Here is a 17,320-nt window from a genome sequence, read left to right as displayed (position 1 = left end):
CACCCGCTTTGTAGTCCACGTCCTTGCCCACTCCGTGCACCCGAAAGGCGCATTTCCTCCTCAACAACTGCATTCAATAGGTAGCATGGCTAAGGGGGAAAAGTACCGAGCATGAGTAAGTAGTTGCATTTAACAGTTATGGGAATTAGTGAATAAGGATGCTACAGCTGCCTGAGATGACAACAGAGCACTCGAGAAGATCAAATTTATCCACTACAGCAAGTAATCGCACCAGAGAATCCATCATTCATTTAAAGCGATTGGTGGTCAATTATGACCCCTCCATACTTAGAATGGCTGAGTGCCTTTCTAACAAAACTCTATATATACCCAGAAACAAGATGTAATTAGGGTTTATGGTTGTTGTTTTGATGTAAGGTTAAACTTCTGGAGACTGTAACTACTTTGATACTTGTAGTGTCTCATCTTCATTTTCAGCTAATACAAGCTTCTTTTGTTGTTAGTTTCTCACTTTCCATTTCTATTCTATTCTAGGTTGTGCTTGATATGCAGTTTTCCTGAACTCTTGATGTTTAGCATTAGAGGAGCTATCATCCTACCTCTGTGTTTAAATCTTGTATGTATTAGTGAATGAGTTATTCAGGTTTCTTTTCACCTAGTGCGAGAGAGCTGTCATCCTCTCTCTACACTGGGGAATTAGATTTGCAGACCTCTTTACTAGTTGCAATCGGCCATCACAAGGTCTTGTGCATCTGTTGGTGTGGTCAGTATTCTCCATATTCACCAAATCTCTGAACTGTGAGTAATTGGTGGTCTAAAGCCTTGTAGTTTGGAGGTGTTCATGCATGTCTGGAGTTAAGAATAGTAGAAGTGGTTATCTGGCTTGAATAAGCATCATCTCTTCCATTCATCCATTTACAACAATAAGTTGAATTTGTAATGTTCCCAAGCATCTCTGAATTACAACCTAGGAGATTTTCTTGGGGTGATAACAACTCCCTTATAGGAGAGTGTTCATTAATATTTCTAATCATCTTAATCAACAAACTATTTAAACTAATGAAATCAAACATTAAAAAACAAATCAGATTCACTGAAAGAAACATTAATACTTTCTTACGAAATGTCATTCATTAATATCTCAAACATATGAACCTAATGAAATTTACAAACAAACATAAAAGGAAAGCTTACCAAAACAAAAGTGTGCTTTCTAGACAATGGGGGCCCTTCCAATGATTCACAAGCACATCAAAAGAGAAGCCAAATGTAGAACGTCAAAGAAGCTCCATTTTATTTATCATCAATTGCAAATTAAAATTAAAAGTTCTACATCCCAAGAGGCTCTAAAATCTCCATTACAATGATTCCAAATTCTAACTTCTCATTACAACTTATAAGATGCTAAGGTTCTAAATTCTAACTTCTCAATTCTAAATTCTAAATTTCAAAGTTACTAATGAAGGAGATAACACTCCTATTTCTACAAAAGCTATGATAACAAACTCATAAATGTGGATCCACTATTCCCTCTTCAAATCCACATATCTCTCAACCAATGGTGACACATAACCCTATCCTCCATGATCTTCTCCATGGGGTCCATGATCTTGTCCGTGAGGTCCATGATCTCCTCAAATTCGGATTTGAACATAGAGTGCCACATAAGGGTGCCTCAGAAGCTTCCTTTGTACCTACACATGTCAAAAAACTCATTCTAATTGTTAGGTATAAGTATATGGATATTATTTTCTAAAGCATAACCACAAATTCTCTTAAAAACACCAAGAATTAATAATATTTTGGAAAACACAATGGTAACCCATTTAATGATGAAAGTGAAGCTCATGGTGGTGGAATAGAGGTGAGAAAATGTGTGAATGGAGAGAAAGTGGATGTTGAATGGAGTGAAAGTGGATGTATTTTAAGGATAATTCTTCGGCCAAAAAATTGGTAATGATCAAATTTCTACAGCTACAAAGAAGAAACAAATGCACCCAGAAGGAAAGCACTAGAGTGTTGGAGATGTGAGGAGGACCAATTATGAATAGATTGCCCTTAGTTAAAGGGAAATCATCCAAGACTATACAATGTATAGGAAGTTGAGATAGTAAATGACATGGATCGGAGTAGACCTCGCATCTATGCAACATTAGACAATAGCCAAGATGATCACCAAGCCTCATTTATTGAAATGTAAGTGTTATCGCCAAAAAATGATCACCTAGCCATTTCTAACTAGGTGGATCGAAATGCACCATGTGGATTTAATTTTACCATAGTAAAATTACTTTCACAAGGGAAAATAATTTAGTAAACCACTTTTATTAAATTATTTTCTGATTTAAATAGAAAAATCCCATGAGAATAATTAGATAAATCATTATGATGCGGAAACTCTGATGCCCTAATCCTTTGTGCACACTGTATCGAAGCTCGGCGCCTCGTGCTTCTTTGCTGACTCTTTCTCCATGAATCCACCCTCCAGAGGGGTGGGCACGGCCCCCCCTCCCCCCAACGATTTCTCTTCTGACAACTCTACAAGCACAGACACAAATGCCAGTCCTCGCTCCACCCCACTGGCCACCCATGTTATCGATCCCGCTAGTGACAATGTTGGCAACACTGCTGTAGGCTTTGCGGTCGCTAAAGACAAAGGCATAGACCAAAATGCCTCGACGTCACTGCCAAAGGCATCCTCTGCTACATGCATCCCCAAGACTTCAAAAAGAACCAAAATAGATCTCCCCAGTCACCAAATCAATGGCCAAATCCAATATATGAGGGATCATGCCCTCATAGGCAAGTTCTTAGGACTCTGGCCTACTGAAAAGGCCTTGCAAGGATGGATCGCTTCCAAATGGAAGCCTAAAGGACAAGTTACCCTGTAGCTTGGTCCTAAAGGCTTCTTCACTGCTATTTTCAACTGTCTGGAGGACAGAACTCGTATCTTTGAGGGAGGCCCGTACTTCTTCAACTCTGCAGGCCTGTACCTTCATGACTGGATAGAGAGATTCAATCCAGACAAAGAAGATTTCAACTGGGCTCCAGTATGGATCCGTATGTACTCTCTTCCCCTAGAATACTGGGACGAGGAGACCTTAAAGGACATAGGCAATGGCCTGGGGGTTTTTATCAAAGTCGCTGAGGAAACTAAACACCGAAGATACACCTCCTATGCCAGGATTTGTGTACACATGCATCTAGCCAAAGCACTCACGGACTCGGTAAGTCTATTTCATGATGATTTTGAATGGATTCAAACAATAGACTATGAGCATGTTCCATTTCGTTGCAGGAAATGCCATGAACATGGCCACCTATTCAGGGATTGACCACTGAATCTTCAGTCTAAATCCCTTGTCACTGTGACTAGCAAAGATGCTGAGGGATTCACAAAAGTCACCAGTCGAAGAAAGCATGCCAAGAAATCTCCAGTCGCCCGAGATAATCTCAAGAAACCTAAAATATGAAACAGCTTTGAAATCCTGACCTCTCAAAATAACTTGGAGGATCACCTTTCTATCCCTTCTTCTTCAGATCCACCTCCTACTTCTTCCCCCCCTCTTCCAAAATCTTCAGCTCCGCTCTCAGCCTTCGATCTCACCATCATCCTTGCCTCTACCTACTTTGATAATAAAGATCAAGATACAACCCTTGAAACATCCAACATGGAGATAGATGCAGCTCTAGCTCTCAGTATCCATCAAAAGCCAAACAAGGAAGAACAGAACATACCGATACACATGGATGAGGAACCAGAGAGTATAGATCTAGGAGATCTGGACATTCTCAGCCTGGAAACAGCGTGTCGACAGAAAGAATTCAGTGCTATACCCCCCTGACAAATCGAAAGTCTTGAAGTAGTTTTAGCTAGAGCACAACATAACAAATGTCTTGGTATTCAGGTAGGTAGTCCTTGGGATGGAAAAAAATACTGAAAGAATTGAAGAAACGCAGGCGTAAAACGGATCTGCAGAGGACCATTATTATTGGAGAAATGCTGGTGGAATCTGGTAGATTCCCCAAGCTGACCAAGTTTTTCAAATCTCTTCCCCACTGTTCCTCATGAAGCTCATCTCATGGAACGTGAGAGGGCTTAACAACCCTACAAAACACAGAATGTTAAAAAACATGATCCAACAAGATAAGCCTTCATTAGTCTATCTACAAGAAACAAAATGCAATAGCACTGCACTGGAAAAGATCCTAAATAAAGCCTGGTCTGGATGTCGTTCAGTCTCAGTGGATGCTTCAGGGGCTTCAAGAGGGCTAGCAATCATTTGGAACCCTCAAGTTCTCTCCCTTCATGATTTTCACGCCTCACACTACTTTATTCAGACAACTTTCCACCTAATCGGGACCAATATCCATGGTCATCTCTCTAATGTGTATTTCCCACAAGATTTACAAAAGAAGTTGGATCTGCTGGACACTCTCACAGCTCTCAACTCTATTAAGAGATTTCCCCTTCAGATTTGTGGTGGTGACTTCAACATCATCACAGCTTTGGAGGAAAAATCAGGAGGAAGATCGAGGCTGGAAGGAGACAGCATCGGCTTCAAAGACTTCATCCACAGAAATCAGTTAATGGACCTACAGACTTCTAATGGTATGTATACATGGACTAATAAAAGAAGGGGACCACAACATATCACCTCCAAGCAGGATCGATTCCTTATGTCAGATAATGCCATTCACCTGGGTGGGGACATTCATGCCTCTATCTTGCCTCAAGTGGGCTATGATCACTGTCCCATAATGCTATAGTGGTCGCGTCCAGGCTCTAGGTGTAATAAACCTTTTCGCTTCGAATAATTTTGGTTTTCACATCCTAACTTCAAAGAAGTAGTTAACGATGCATGGAAATCCTTCACTCCCCCTGAAGGAGCCAAGATGTTCCAGTTTCAACAAAAGTTAAAACACCTCAAACAAGCTCTCAAATCATGGAATCGCACTCAGTTTGGTAACATTTTTAACCATCAGAAAGCACTAGAGTAGCAAATGAATACATTGCAACAGTGTATTATCTCTGAGGGAAGAACAGAAGACTATGCGCAATAGGAGAAGGCCCTCTTGACCAAGATTGAAGCATGAAGGCAACAAGAAGAGACCCTCTGGTATCAAAAATCTAGGGTTAGATGGCTTAAGGATGGGGAGAAAAATACCAGATTTTTTCACAGGTCTACTATTCAAAGGAGAATGCACAATAACATCGCCTTCATTAATAATCAGCAAGGGGAGCAACTAGAGGTGCATGAAGAAGTGGAACAAGAATTCAAAGAGTACTTTCAGGACATTCTTTGGGAGCCTTCGGGCTACAAAAATCAGGCCATTTGATCTATTACACAGCATATTCCAAAAATCATTACGGCGGACCACAACAATATGCTTCTCCAGCCTATCTCTATGCAGGAAGTGGAGGACGCTGTGGCCCAACTTAAGGATGGCAAAGCGCTTGGCCCCGATGGCTTCACAACCAATTTCTTTCATGCTTTCTGGGAGCATATCAAAACAGAGGTCTGGGAGCTCATGGAAGAATCGTGATCGATGCATTGGATCCTTCCTTCCCTTAACACGACCTTCATAGCGCTAGTACCTAAAGTGGAAGAATCCAATACACCTGATAAATATAGGCCCATCGCACTTTGCAATGTAATCTACAAACTCATATCTAAAGTCCTGGCGAATAGGCTCAAACCTCTTCTCCCTCTCCTCATTTTGCCAGAGCAGACAGGCTATGTAGAAGGGTGCCAGATTCTGGACGGTATCATTCTCTCACATGAAGTGATCCATTCACTCAAGATTATAAAAAATCCATGTATGATTCTCAAGTTAGATCTTTCTAAAGCTTTCGATAAACTCAGTTGGACCTATATTAATCAAATGTTATTAGCATTTGGCTTCTGTGCTACTTGGACATGTTGGCTTATGAATCTTATCTCCTCCCCCTGTTTCTCCATCCTTCTTAATGTTTCTCCTTCCTCGCCCTTTCTTCCCTCCTAGGGTATTCGTCAAGGTGACCCTCTCTCCCCATTCCTTTCTGTTCTCATGGCCAAAGGCCTTAGTCGCCTTCTTCATTCTCCTATCTCTTCACACTCCTTAAAGGGCATTTCTCTTCATGGTCAACCCCCCATCTCTCACCAAGAGTTTGTCTATGACAATTTGCTTTTCGGCCATCCATCAGTTCAAGAGGCCTTTGCCTTCAAGTCCCTGCTCAATCTCTTCTCAGAAGCTTCTGGCACCACCATCAATGCTTCCAAATCCCAACTCTTCTTCTTCCACACTCCCATTCTCACTCAGAGAAATATAGCCAGGATTTTGGGCTTCCCAAGAGTTGTGCTTCCTTTGAAATATCTTGAAGCTCCCTTGTTTGACTCAGCCATCACACATGTTTCCTGGAGATCCCTCCTTGACAATTTAGAAACCAGGCTCTCTTCTTGGACCTACTGCTCGCTCAACATTGCTAGCAGGCTTATCCTAATCAAATCCATTCTCCAAGCCATGCCTCTGTACTTATTTTCTATATTGGCAGCCCCTAAATGGGTTCTTAAAAAAATTCGCAATCTTCAAAGAAACTTTCTTTGGGGTTCCTCAAGCCTCAACAGAAAATGGGCTCTTGTCAAATGGATGTTGTGGGGAAAAATGCCTATGCAGGACGATCCTATCCACCTAAGGTGTGACAGTGCCTTAGCAACAAACAGAGACAGCTATTCTAGTATTCTTTCCTTTATGAATTAAGAATGAAGAGAGAGATAGATGGACTAACCGGTGTCTTCCGTTTGTCCCTCAATCCAGCTTCTCTTCTCTTGGAGAGTTCCCAGCTACTTGCCTTCTTGCTCGCCCAGCTTCAAGAGGTTTCTGCAAGATCACAAGAAGAGAACACTACACAAGACATGGATTCATATTCATAACTAGTTCAGGATTAGAAATAAACTAAACATACTAATGCAATCATACATCAAGAATACATCAGCATATAGGAGAAACCAAGATAGCTTTATTGATGAATAACAAGGTTCAGGAAGAGATACAACCCAAAGGGCTCCAATCCAGCATTTCCTTCCCAGCAAATGGAATTCCTATCTTCACCCCCTTCAAAGCAATAAGCACCCAATAGTTCCAGTCTCAAACCAACAGCAATTCTTTGCAATAACAAAATTCCAGCCTCCAGATCTCATGGAGGAGAGATCCATATATATATGTTTGGAGAGAGGATGAGTCAGCTTGAGATGTGACTAGTGTCCTCTCCCTCTGTCAGTTCTTGAGTCCACTTGGAGGTTCTTGCTTCCACTTGGAGATTTGGAACCTCTTACTCATCACCAGTCGAATTCCCTGAGGCAAGTGTCATTTTGGAAGCTTCCTGGGTTTTGACACCTTGAGAAATGAGCCTGCCACTTGTCCATTCTCGTTCAGCACAGGTAGCCAGTGTTGGCTTTGACATTCAGCGCAAACAGCTAGTGTAGCCACTGAAATGATCCTGAATTGACTTGTTTTTGAGCAGTTTTCAGGTGGAGAACTTCTGTGAATTACTGTGGTTTGTTAGCCTTGTTCCTCTAGGGGTAGGAACAACATGTTTAGGGACTTTGAATCCCTTAGATTATGGACATTTCATGCTCAATGCTGTAAGGCACAAAAATGTCTATAACAGTTGCCCCCTAAAGTATGAGGCTATTTATCGGGCGAAATGCTTTATCAGGGGGATCCGAAGTTCATCCAATGGTGGGAGGAGACCTGTAATACAATACAATACAATACATTATTTTTCATACTGCTTTCATGATCTAGCTGAGGTGGGCATTCCCATGCTCAGCTTTATAAATTCATTTTTCTGTACATAGAACAGACAATCGTCTGATGGTAGACTGATAATTTTGATGAAATTATCATCCTTTGAGTAGGATGATTATCTGCTGCAATGATGTACATGTTAATGTCTTTATCTTTCCTGAATATATATCACAGCCCGGATGGATGAAACTAGATCCGGGGTCTTCAAACTCGTTCGATCTTCACTCTAAGTACAAGTCGATCCATGTGAGAATTGTTCTGAAGTCGAACATGGAAAGACATCGCTTGATTACCGGTCAATGATGTAAACCGTTAACAAGCGCGAGAGGAATCACCGATAATGAAAATGACCCTCAAGGTACTACAGTACAATTCACGTGGTGTGAATAAAGGACTTGGCGTCGAACACCATGCAAAATCTTTCGGTCGCAGGTTATTGATGTATACCTGTCACCAGAAGTGAGAAACTTGCTATTGAGGCATGCAAGCTTCAAAGTACTGAAGGGGTTGTTCCTAGATCAACTTCTTGGATAATGAGCTGATGTTGACAAGAAGTGATCCGTCAAAGGAGGGCCTTAATGAATCCCACATCAGTGACACGGAACGGAGCTAATGATTTTAATGGAGGTGAGAACGATCTGTGACATATGATTCAGGGTGGCGGTCATGAAAGGATGAAGGATAATGTATGGCAGTGGATGGGACACGGTTGAATTTTCTAAACGACTTCTCTTGAACATGTGGCAACACTGATGCGATGGATTGGTAGCATTACCCCAAATATGGATGGTATGGCGAGACCATGGATGTGACCGGCGAATGAAACAACCCAACCCGATGTGGTACGGAGGAAAAGTGTCATGTTCAAGAGCGACTTGCTACCATCAAAGTTTTCTTTAGTTTCTCCCAATTTTTCCCCAGTCATTGCTGACCAGTACCTCTTTATTTTTGTCAAGCTTGAGGAGGATAACATATGCTTGTTTTATAACCTGCCCTTTGGGCAAGCCCATCGCTATGTTTTAACGAGCCTAGCGATAGTGAAACTCGTTCTCGTCTAAAGACAAGTTTGTCGCTATTTAATGATTTTAACGAGTCTAACGACAAGGATAACTCGATCCTTTTCATTTTTAGAGAGTCTGAAAAGGTACATAAAGTTAACTCCAAAATTCCTTTTTCGTCATCTAATCCCTTAAGTCCAAAAAAGTATAAAACAATACAGAAGGGATGAGTTTTCGATAGTTTTAACGAGCCGAATAAAACAAGCGCTCGATCTTTTTGTGCAATAATCCCTCGGGTCCAAAAAGATTAAAATCTAGAGGAGGGATAGCTCTTCTGGTCGCTTTAACGAGCTGGAAGGCCAAAACTCGGCAATCTTTTCATATTTTACGAGTCAGATGAAAAGAGCTTAAAGAAGACTCATCTTTTGAGGAACGAGTGATAAACAGGGTTAGCAGTTGATTCCAGGTACAGGTTGGAATTTTCCAATCACGGCAGTGTCATAAGGATGGCTAGGTGAAATCACTCTTCACAGCTGTTCCTCAAAATGGGTAAACAATCATATGGAGGTGAACGATCGGCCAATGGAAAAGTGGAGGTGACGGTGCAAACACGACCAAGGCTTTAATGGCTGATGATATAACATTCACAGTGGTTATTTACCGGGATAGTTCATTTTTTAACGAGCTTAAACGCGGGTGGAAACATTTGCTCGGTCTTATGTTTATTTTTTAAAGAGCATGAACTATGTGCTAAAACTGCTCGGATCTTGCGTTTATTTTTTAACGAGCATGAACTTTGTGCTAAAACTACTCGATTATACCAGTCATATGATAAGAGTGTCTCATTGAAGATGCTATTTTTTAGGGAGCTTAGATCTTACGTAAGCTTTGCTCCGGATCCTTTCGTTATGCAAGTTCGGAAACAACTAATCCTACGAGTTTAAAGGGTTAGACCTACAGGTTTAAAGGGAGGACCTAAAAATTTAAAAAAATAAATAGCCGCCCCTTGCTTGCACTCCAAAAGATTTGCATGCCCCCAGGTATAAAATAGAGTTTCAAGGTTACCTCTACTTCACTTCCGCCAAAACATTTGTTTTAACGAGAGAGGCTTACCTCTTTCAGGTTACCCAAAGATTGTCTCGTTAGTAGTTTAAACAAAACACTTCCTCGGCAATGTCCACTGAAATAGACAAAGGTGAGCGACGATGCCCACCAACTCACATAACTTTGACAAAAGAATCTTATTCTAGAATAACCCTCTTCCTAGACGGACGGGGTACAGACTAGTCATATTCTCTCTCAATGAAAAGTGACACATAGATTACGGAACAATCACCCCTTATTCCTGCGTTGATCTTTAGGTTGAAAAAATGGAGCACACCAACCAAGGAATTCCCCTTGGTGGAAATCCTAGTCCCTTCTCCTCTTGGGGAGATGTTGGTGCGCCCCACATGGCCACATTGTCGCTTCCAGGACTGACGGACGGGGTACAGACTAGTCATGTTCAGATCTCTAATATGACAAATTCTATGTCCAATCACCCCTTAATCTATGTGTGTTGATTTATTAAGGTGTAGTGTTTAATGTCACCCCTTATTCCTGCCTTGATTGGTTTCTTAGATCGTTGTTGGCCCCCATTGTAAAAGATATTGCTTCTTACTTTCCTCAATCTGAGGAAGAAGCTCTCTAGATAACTCTCAAATTTGGCCTGATATATGCCCAGTCAAGTTACATTTACATTATTATCCTCAATCTACCTCAGCCTGGTACCGATAATGTTCCAAGAGAATCTCATGCCGCGATGGAGCTGTTGGAACTATTTTACACCCCCAACCATATGCTCCTCCTTAGATGAGTTATGGTCAACCTTAGGGAGGGACTAGTCCCATGTACAATTATCCCTCTCCCAATCCTTATTAGGGAACTCCTTATCCAGGTCCCATCACACCATATACATATCCCCGTATGCATCAATCCATACCAAGGCTAGCCGTTGCACCACTTGCTTATACCAATGTTGCCTAATCTCCATATTATCTATACACAGAGCCTAGCGCTCAATATCCTTTGACACTAGTGCCTCACCCACCATGCCTGCTTGATACAGGTGGCTCTAGGGACATGCATAGGACAAAGAGGGCTTATGAAAGCTTGAAAACCAAAGTGATCATAATGTTTTCGAACTAGGACCAGAGCGTAGATCTCATCGTCCTCATCACGGTGGTGTGAACAGTTCATCAATCTGAGCTCCTATGAGGGAGAACAAGCCAATCAATGTTCTGGTCAAAGTTGGACTATGGGCTAGGTTTAAGTGTCCTACAATTAAACCGACTCCGAGGCATGAAACCTCACTCCGGAAAATGGGCGAAATCATTGCCTCTTTAATTTGTCTAATAACCCTTATGTTAGACAAATTAAAAAAATGTCCTATTATTAAAAATAAAAATAAAAATTAATAATTATGAGGTGGCAAGCCACCAGCCCCACCACCCACCCCAACGAAAATACCAAATTAAATTTGGCCGACAGACCTGACCCACGTTAGCCCCCAAACCCAACCCCATTACATGACCGAAAAATCAGTTTTATGGGCCGGTGGCCATGACCTCGCCATACCCCTGGTCAACACAACATAACCATATATAAATGGGGTGGGCATGGTGGTGGGCCCCAGTATTGTAGCAATAATGTTGCAACTCCTGGAACTCCCTTCTTTAATTTTATCAACCTGGTAGTTTGTAATAAACTTGGAAGCGACGGTGTTGTATGCACAAGTACTAGCTCTTACCGCAGCTGTCACTTGGTCAGCTGGCACAAGTCCGCTAGGAGCTTAAGCCAAATAATATGAGCTCTTTGAAGAAGCTTTTTAACTGATGAATGAAAGCTAACTCAAAGGGGCTAATTTACTTGCAGAAAGAAACTGGAAAGCGGAAAGGAAATGCAAACCCTCGCAAACCCTAATTTTACCAGCTATCCCTACTGATGCGAAAAAGAGGATGCAAGCTACTGAAAGAGATGCCATTGAATTCTAGGAAGGTAAAATGCATGTGTCTAAGTTATCACTATCTGAAGAAAACATCCTTTTGTATTTTTGAATAAGTTATTAGAATTATCATGCATGTACTTTTAACTGTTTTTTACTGTGCAGAGGTGGATTGGCCAGAGGAAATGCTTGGAGGAGGTCAGGAAGGCTCAGAGACGGCCTAAGGGGTCCCTAACACCCTTCCAAAGAGTTCCACAAAGTTTGGCTATCAAGAAACCTCATTCGTGAGCTTCTACAGGAAGTCTGCAAGGGTTCTACATGATGTTGAGGAATTTCTACAGGATGTTCTGTAATTTTTCTACAGGATGTTTAGAAATGGGATTTTGGAGCATGGATGGAGGGAAAAAGATGGGGGAATGGGTATGGAGGTGAGATAAGGGTGTGAGGAGATCCAAGACTTGGTGGATGGAGCTAAGGAATGGCGAGGATGGTTCGATTTGTCCAAGGGAGAGTGAAGTAGTGTCGCACAAAAACTAGGGTTATGTGAGCAAATGTGGCAAACGTGAGGTAAGGATTCTAAGTAGAGGGTGGAGTGGATGGTTCTGATGGAGAATAAGCAGGTGAAGGAGTGGTACAGGTGCTCTGCAAGTCATTTTTCCAATCTGAACCAAGAAAGACTTGTAAATTCAAAGACCTAGTTACGTTGACCTAATTTGCTAGCTGTCAGTAAAGAGAATGAACAGAAGTGTGACCTGCAATGAAACCATGTATTTTAACTCATGCAACTAAGCAAACGAAAGTCTAAACTTGTAACCAACTTCTACACATGAAGATCAAACACTAGTGATTGCATGGCAAAGCAAAATCAATGTTTTTGTGGGCAGCAAAGTCATCCTAGTCACAGCTCCTGATCCCACTGAGGGAGAGGTGAAACAACAGATGTTTGATGGCCCTTTTCTTGAAGCTTTCTCTGTTAACAACTTATCAACTAAATATGAGCATGAAAAGCTATTTTACTCATCAAAAACAACCTCAATAACAAAACAAGATTTAAATCTAAATAGCAGATTTTATTCTAAGAACGCAGCAAAGACACATGAAAGTAAACAAAGGAGGTACTGGGCACTTGAGATGGGCCCAACCCCAAGAGCTACAGCCTCCTAAGAGAGATTTAGAGCTGGTGCAAAGCTGGATTCATCTTTATTGAGCAAGAAATGTTACATTCCAAAAACTGTCCACAAGGAGAACTTGAAAATGTGCTGAAAGCAAAGCTAATCTACTGCCTAAAAATCGAACTACAAACTAGCTAACTTCTGCCTACAACATGACTAAAAAATGACTACAAAGTGACTATAAAGTGACTAACTACTGGCTAACCAAAATGAGGCCCTAAGCCTTCTTATTTATACAAATTGAGGACCCCAATAGTCCTCCTAAACTTTAGGGACTCGGCTGCCCAAAACTTGTAGTTAACAGGAGTCCTACTTGACTTGCTTGGCTGCCCTTGTGATAATTGATTTGGTGGCCCTTGAACTCCAAGCTGATGGTGGAGGATTCGAGGTAAGGGCCCATAAATGAAGGGAACACCTTCCTAAAAATCCTCTCCACGAATTTGGCTGCCAAGTGCTCATTTCAACCCTTGATTGTCTCCAAATTGACCAAAAAGACTACACAAAGCACACATTAGACTTGTTGGCATAATGACTAACCCAATTCACTCTATTAGCATAAATATAATAAAAAACATGCAATAAACTAATGAGAATGGTGGATTAAGTCAAATTATGAGGTTGAATGAGCCCATATAATTATCTATTTTTGGGGCTCATCACATGGGCCACCTCCGGTGGACCTAGCCCACACCCCCAAAAACCTCACACCAATAAAATGACCCGAGATTTTAGTAAGGGTGTCGGCGGTGGTTGAACCTAGTCGGTCCACGTGGTCGGCCCCATGAGAACAATACCATGAACCAAGTTGAACGTCAAAGCTTCAATAATAAATGCAGTACCAACGTACCATGTAACCAATGGCCCCCAAAAAACCATTATGAATTGCGGGAGTTGTGGGGCGGGCCGCCCAATGCAAACCCAACACCCCCCCCCTCCCCCCATTTAAATACATGGGGATTTTATTAAAACAAAAAATGTTAAAACATGGAGGGGGTGGGGTTTAACCACCAGACCTCCTCCACATATTTTGGATCCATAACCACTGTGTCACAACTGATTTGTTGTGAAGTCCTCTCTAAAAATTTAATATAAACTTTCATTTTCACAGTGTGCCGGGGGAGGATGGAGGAACCAAGATCGGGCATAGAAAATGAGGCAGAGTTAATTTTTAATTAATTTTTATGGAGGTGGAACCATGACTGAGCAAAATTTCTAGGAGGGTGAAATTTTTGTAGTGTCCAAATCAAACAAATTTTATGTCGATCTTACACCTCTCAGTGACACGAACCCGATGGCGTAGTCAATTTCCTGAACTGAGTAATAGATTTGCAGAGGACCCAGAGGAGGGAATCTTTGAGGAATCTAGGGGGAATCTAAAATATTCCTTGAGCCCTAGATTTCCACTTTCTCAAAATTCAGAAATTTGAAAATCGATTTTGCACTATTCGACACCACAAATATGATGGTGTGTTCAGATTTTCCATTTGCTCATTCTATTTTTTAGCTACTTTTCTAAGTGGAGTGCAAGTGTCAGCATTCATGTGCGATCATTCCTTTCCATGTGATTCGATGACATGATATTGATGGAACAATAGCTTCAACAGTTTGACATCCTCTTCTTCAGATGGCCTCTAGATGTGAGGTATATGCAGTGTGTTCATGTACTTCATTTGCTATGTATTGTGCTGCATAGATCCCTGTTTGACCTTTGATGTGGGATCTTGTCTCTTACTTGTTTCATTATTCCTGCTTGATGTGATGTGAAATCATTTGTGGGATGTACTTGTTGTCATGATTCATCATGTTTTGTACGAGATCCCTTTTTCATTATGTTGATGGCATACTCATGTTGTCATCATGTATGTTTGCATTGAGATCCCTTTTATGCCATGTTGGTGAGATGCTTATCATGCATCAGTTTGTGTCATACTGATAGGAGTCCTTTTGACTAAGAGTTCCTGTAGCGGAACATCTCTTGGAGCCACTCCTGCGTGAGGGCATTTTTCCTTGTATGATAATGACATCACCTCTATGTACATCATCACTATTGAAAACACTTAATGCACCAGCTATTAGGTCCCTATAATGCTAGCGATTACCCCATTACTATTGTAGTTGTATCCCTTATTAATATATTTGTGCCCCTATTGTCCCCATATTGTTATTACTGTGCCCCACAGAATCCCTCTATTGTTATTTTTGTGCCTTTATATTATTATTGTTAGGTCGGCTGGGTTATATTGTGACTCCTTAGACTCCTATATATAGAAAGGAGTTTTTTTCATTTGGATCATCCAATAATTGTTCATTTGTGTAATGTAAAGGAGGTTTCCCCCTCGAAGAGGCTGAATTCTAAGGCGTTGATCTATCTTTTCTATCTTTTTGTGAGCTGGTTTCATAACATTTGGTATCAAAGTTTTGGATTCTAGGGTTTCGCTGCTCCAAATAGGTCATCGTGGCATTTTATCTACAAATTGTTTTTCTGCAATGTTTCAGAAGCGAAAAAAAAACCCATTTGAAAAGAAATTTCACTGAACCTCGGGTCCAAATTTCAAAGCTTTTTGTGCTATATTTGTAGAGATATGATCCGATGAATTTGGTCTTTTTGCAGACTCATGAATTACATTCCAAACAGGTGACCTAAGGAAAATAGTCATAACTTTCGCTTTGTGCATCAGATTGAAATTTCGTAAGAAGGTGCAGAAAGAGGACGGACCATAGTTTCTTGTAGATATTCTTTAGAGCCATAGGTCAAAACGGGGACACATGGCACATCGTACATTTTCGCTCTACTGAACTAGTCTATAATCATGTCACTATAGGAGATTTGGCATAACTCTTCCTTGGAGAATCCAATTGGGATCAGACTGGTAGCATTAGAAAGAGGACACAGAGGGCTACTACAGGTCGTAATTTTAGAACTTGATGACCCAAAATTATAGAGGTACATCAGAGGAAATATCAAGCTCCTACAAAGCGAAAAAAGGTGTGTAGATTTTTAAATTTTTTCTTAAGCTTGGTTTGAAAAATTATTTTGAAGGAATTCAAAGGGAATATTAGAGCCTTATTATCGGTAACTGATGCCCCGAGGAAAGAAAATGAAAACACCTAGTAAGAAACCTGAAATCTCTAGCATGACTCATGAAGAAGAGGAAGAAATAGTACATGATATATCAAAATTACAAGACCAAGTGCAACAAATTTCACTCTCACAAAAGCTAACAAAAGCTAAGATAAATGGTGTGGAACCTAAGATAAAGAGCGCAGAAGCTAAGATTGACAATTTGAAGATAGGTTTGAAGGAAGATTTGACAAAATTTCTACAATAAATACTTACTAATGGTGAAAGGGTAGTAAAGGAAACTCATGATGCGAACAAAAGAAATGTTAATCATGATTTCATAGACTCTAATGTTGGATCGAAGACCCACCATATTCCAAAAATTGATATGAGGAAGTTTGATGGCAAGGATCCTGCAACATGGATATTACAGATGGAGCAATTTTTCGATCTCAATAAATGTGAAAAACACACAAAAGGTACGTATTTCAACTTTATATTTGGAACCAAATCAGTTTGTATGGTATCAATGGCTTTGCTCTCATAAACAAATTATCACTTGGGCAATTTTTATGGAAGAATTGACAACACATTATAAGGATACAAAAAGCAACACTTTTTTAGCCAATTGATAAGTCTCAAACAAAAGGGTTCAATAATGGAGCACAATGAGGAGTTCCAAAAATTGAACATAAGGGTAAAAAATATTCTAGAAGAGCATAAGATTGATGTGTTCATAGGGACTTTAAAGGATAATATTCAGCATGATGTTCGCCTTTGGGAACCTGATTCATTAGAGAAGGAATTCAGGTTAGCAAGAAAAATGGAAAGCAAAATTATGGCAACCAGGAAGCATACCACTCACAACTATAAAGATGGAAGTGTTGTTGCCCCTAGTCTTCCACAACATATAAGGTTGACACCACAACAATTGGAAGAAAAAAGAGCAAAAGGGCTTTGTTACAGTTGTGATAGCAAATAAACTAAAGGTCATAAGTGTGATGAGAAGATATTATTCAACATAGATTGTGAAGAGGAAGAAGAAAAGGAGCAATAAAGGTCAAAAGAAGAGGATATACTCCAGGAACAAAGCCTAGATAAAGAAGAAATGAATCCGAACATATCTTGTAATGCATTGGCTAGAATTACCACTCCTCAAACCATCAAGATAGAAGGACAAATCAAGAAGAAAAAGGTAATAGTGTTGATTGATTCAGGAAGTACCCACAATTTTATTCATTGCAAGGTAGCAAAAGAATTGAATTTCTTCCTATATCCATCACCATAGTGTCAAGTGATGGTTGCAAATGGAGGAACAATAAATTTCTCTGGAAAGTGCCATAATATCAAGCTA

This window comes from Pinus tabuliformis, chromosome 6, assembly GCF_031772625.1.
Source record: "Pinus tabuliformis cultivar Carrire ecotype Pingquan chromosome 6, CPIR1, whole genome shotgun sequence".
NCBI classification, from domain to species: Eukaryota; Viridiplantae; Streptophyta; class Pinopsida; order Pinales; family Pinaceae; genus Pinus; species Pinus tabuliformis.
Note: the sequence above shows the minus strand (reverse complement) of the source record.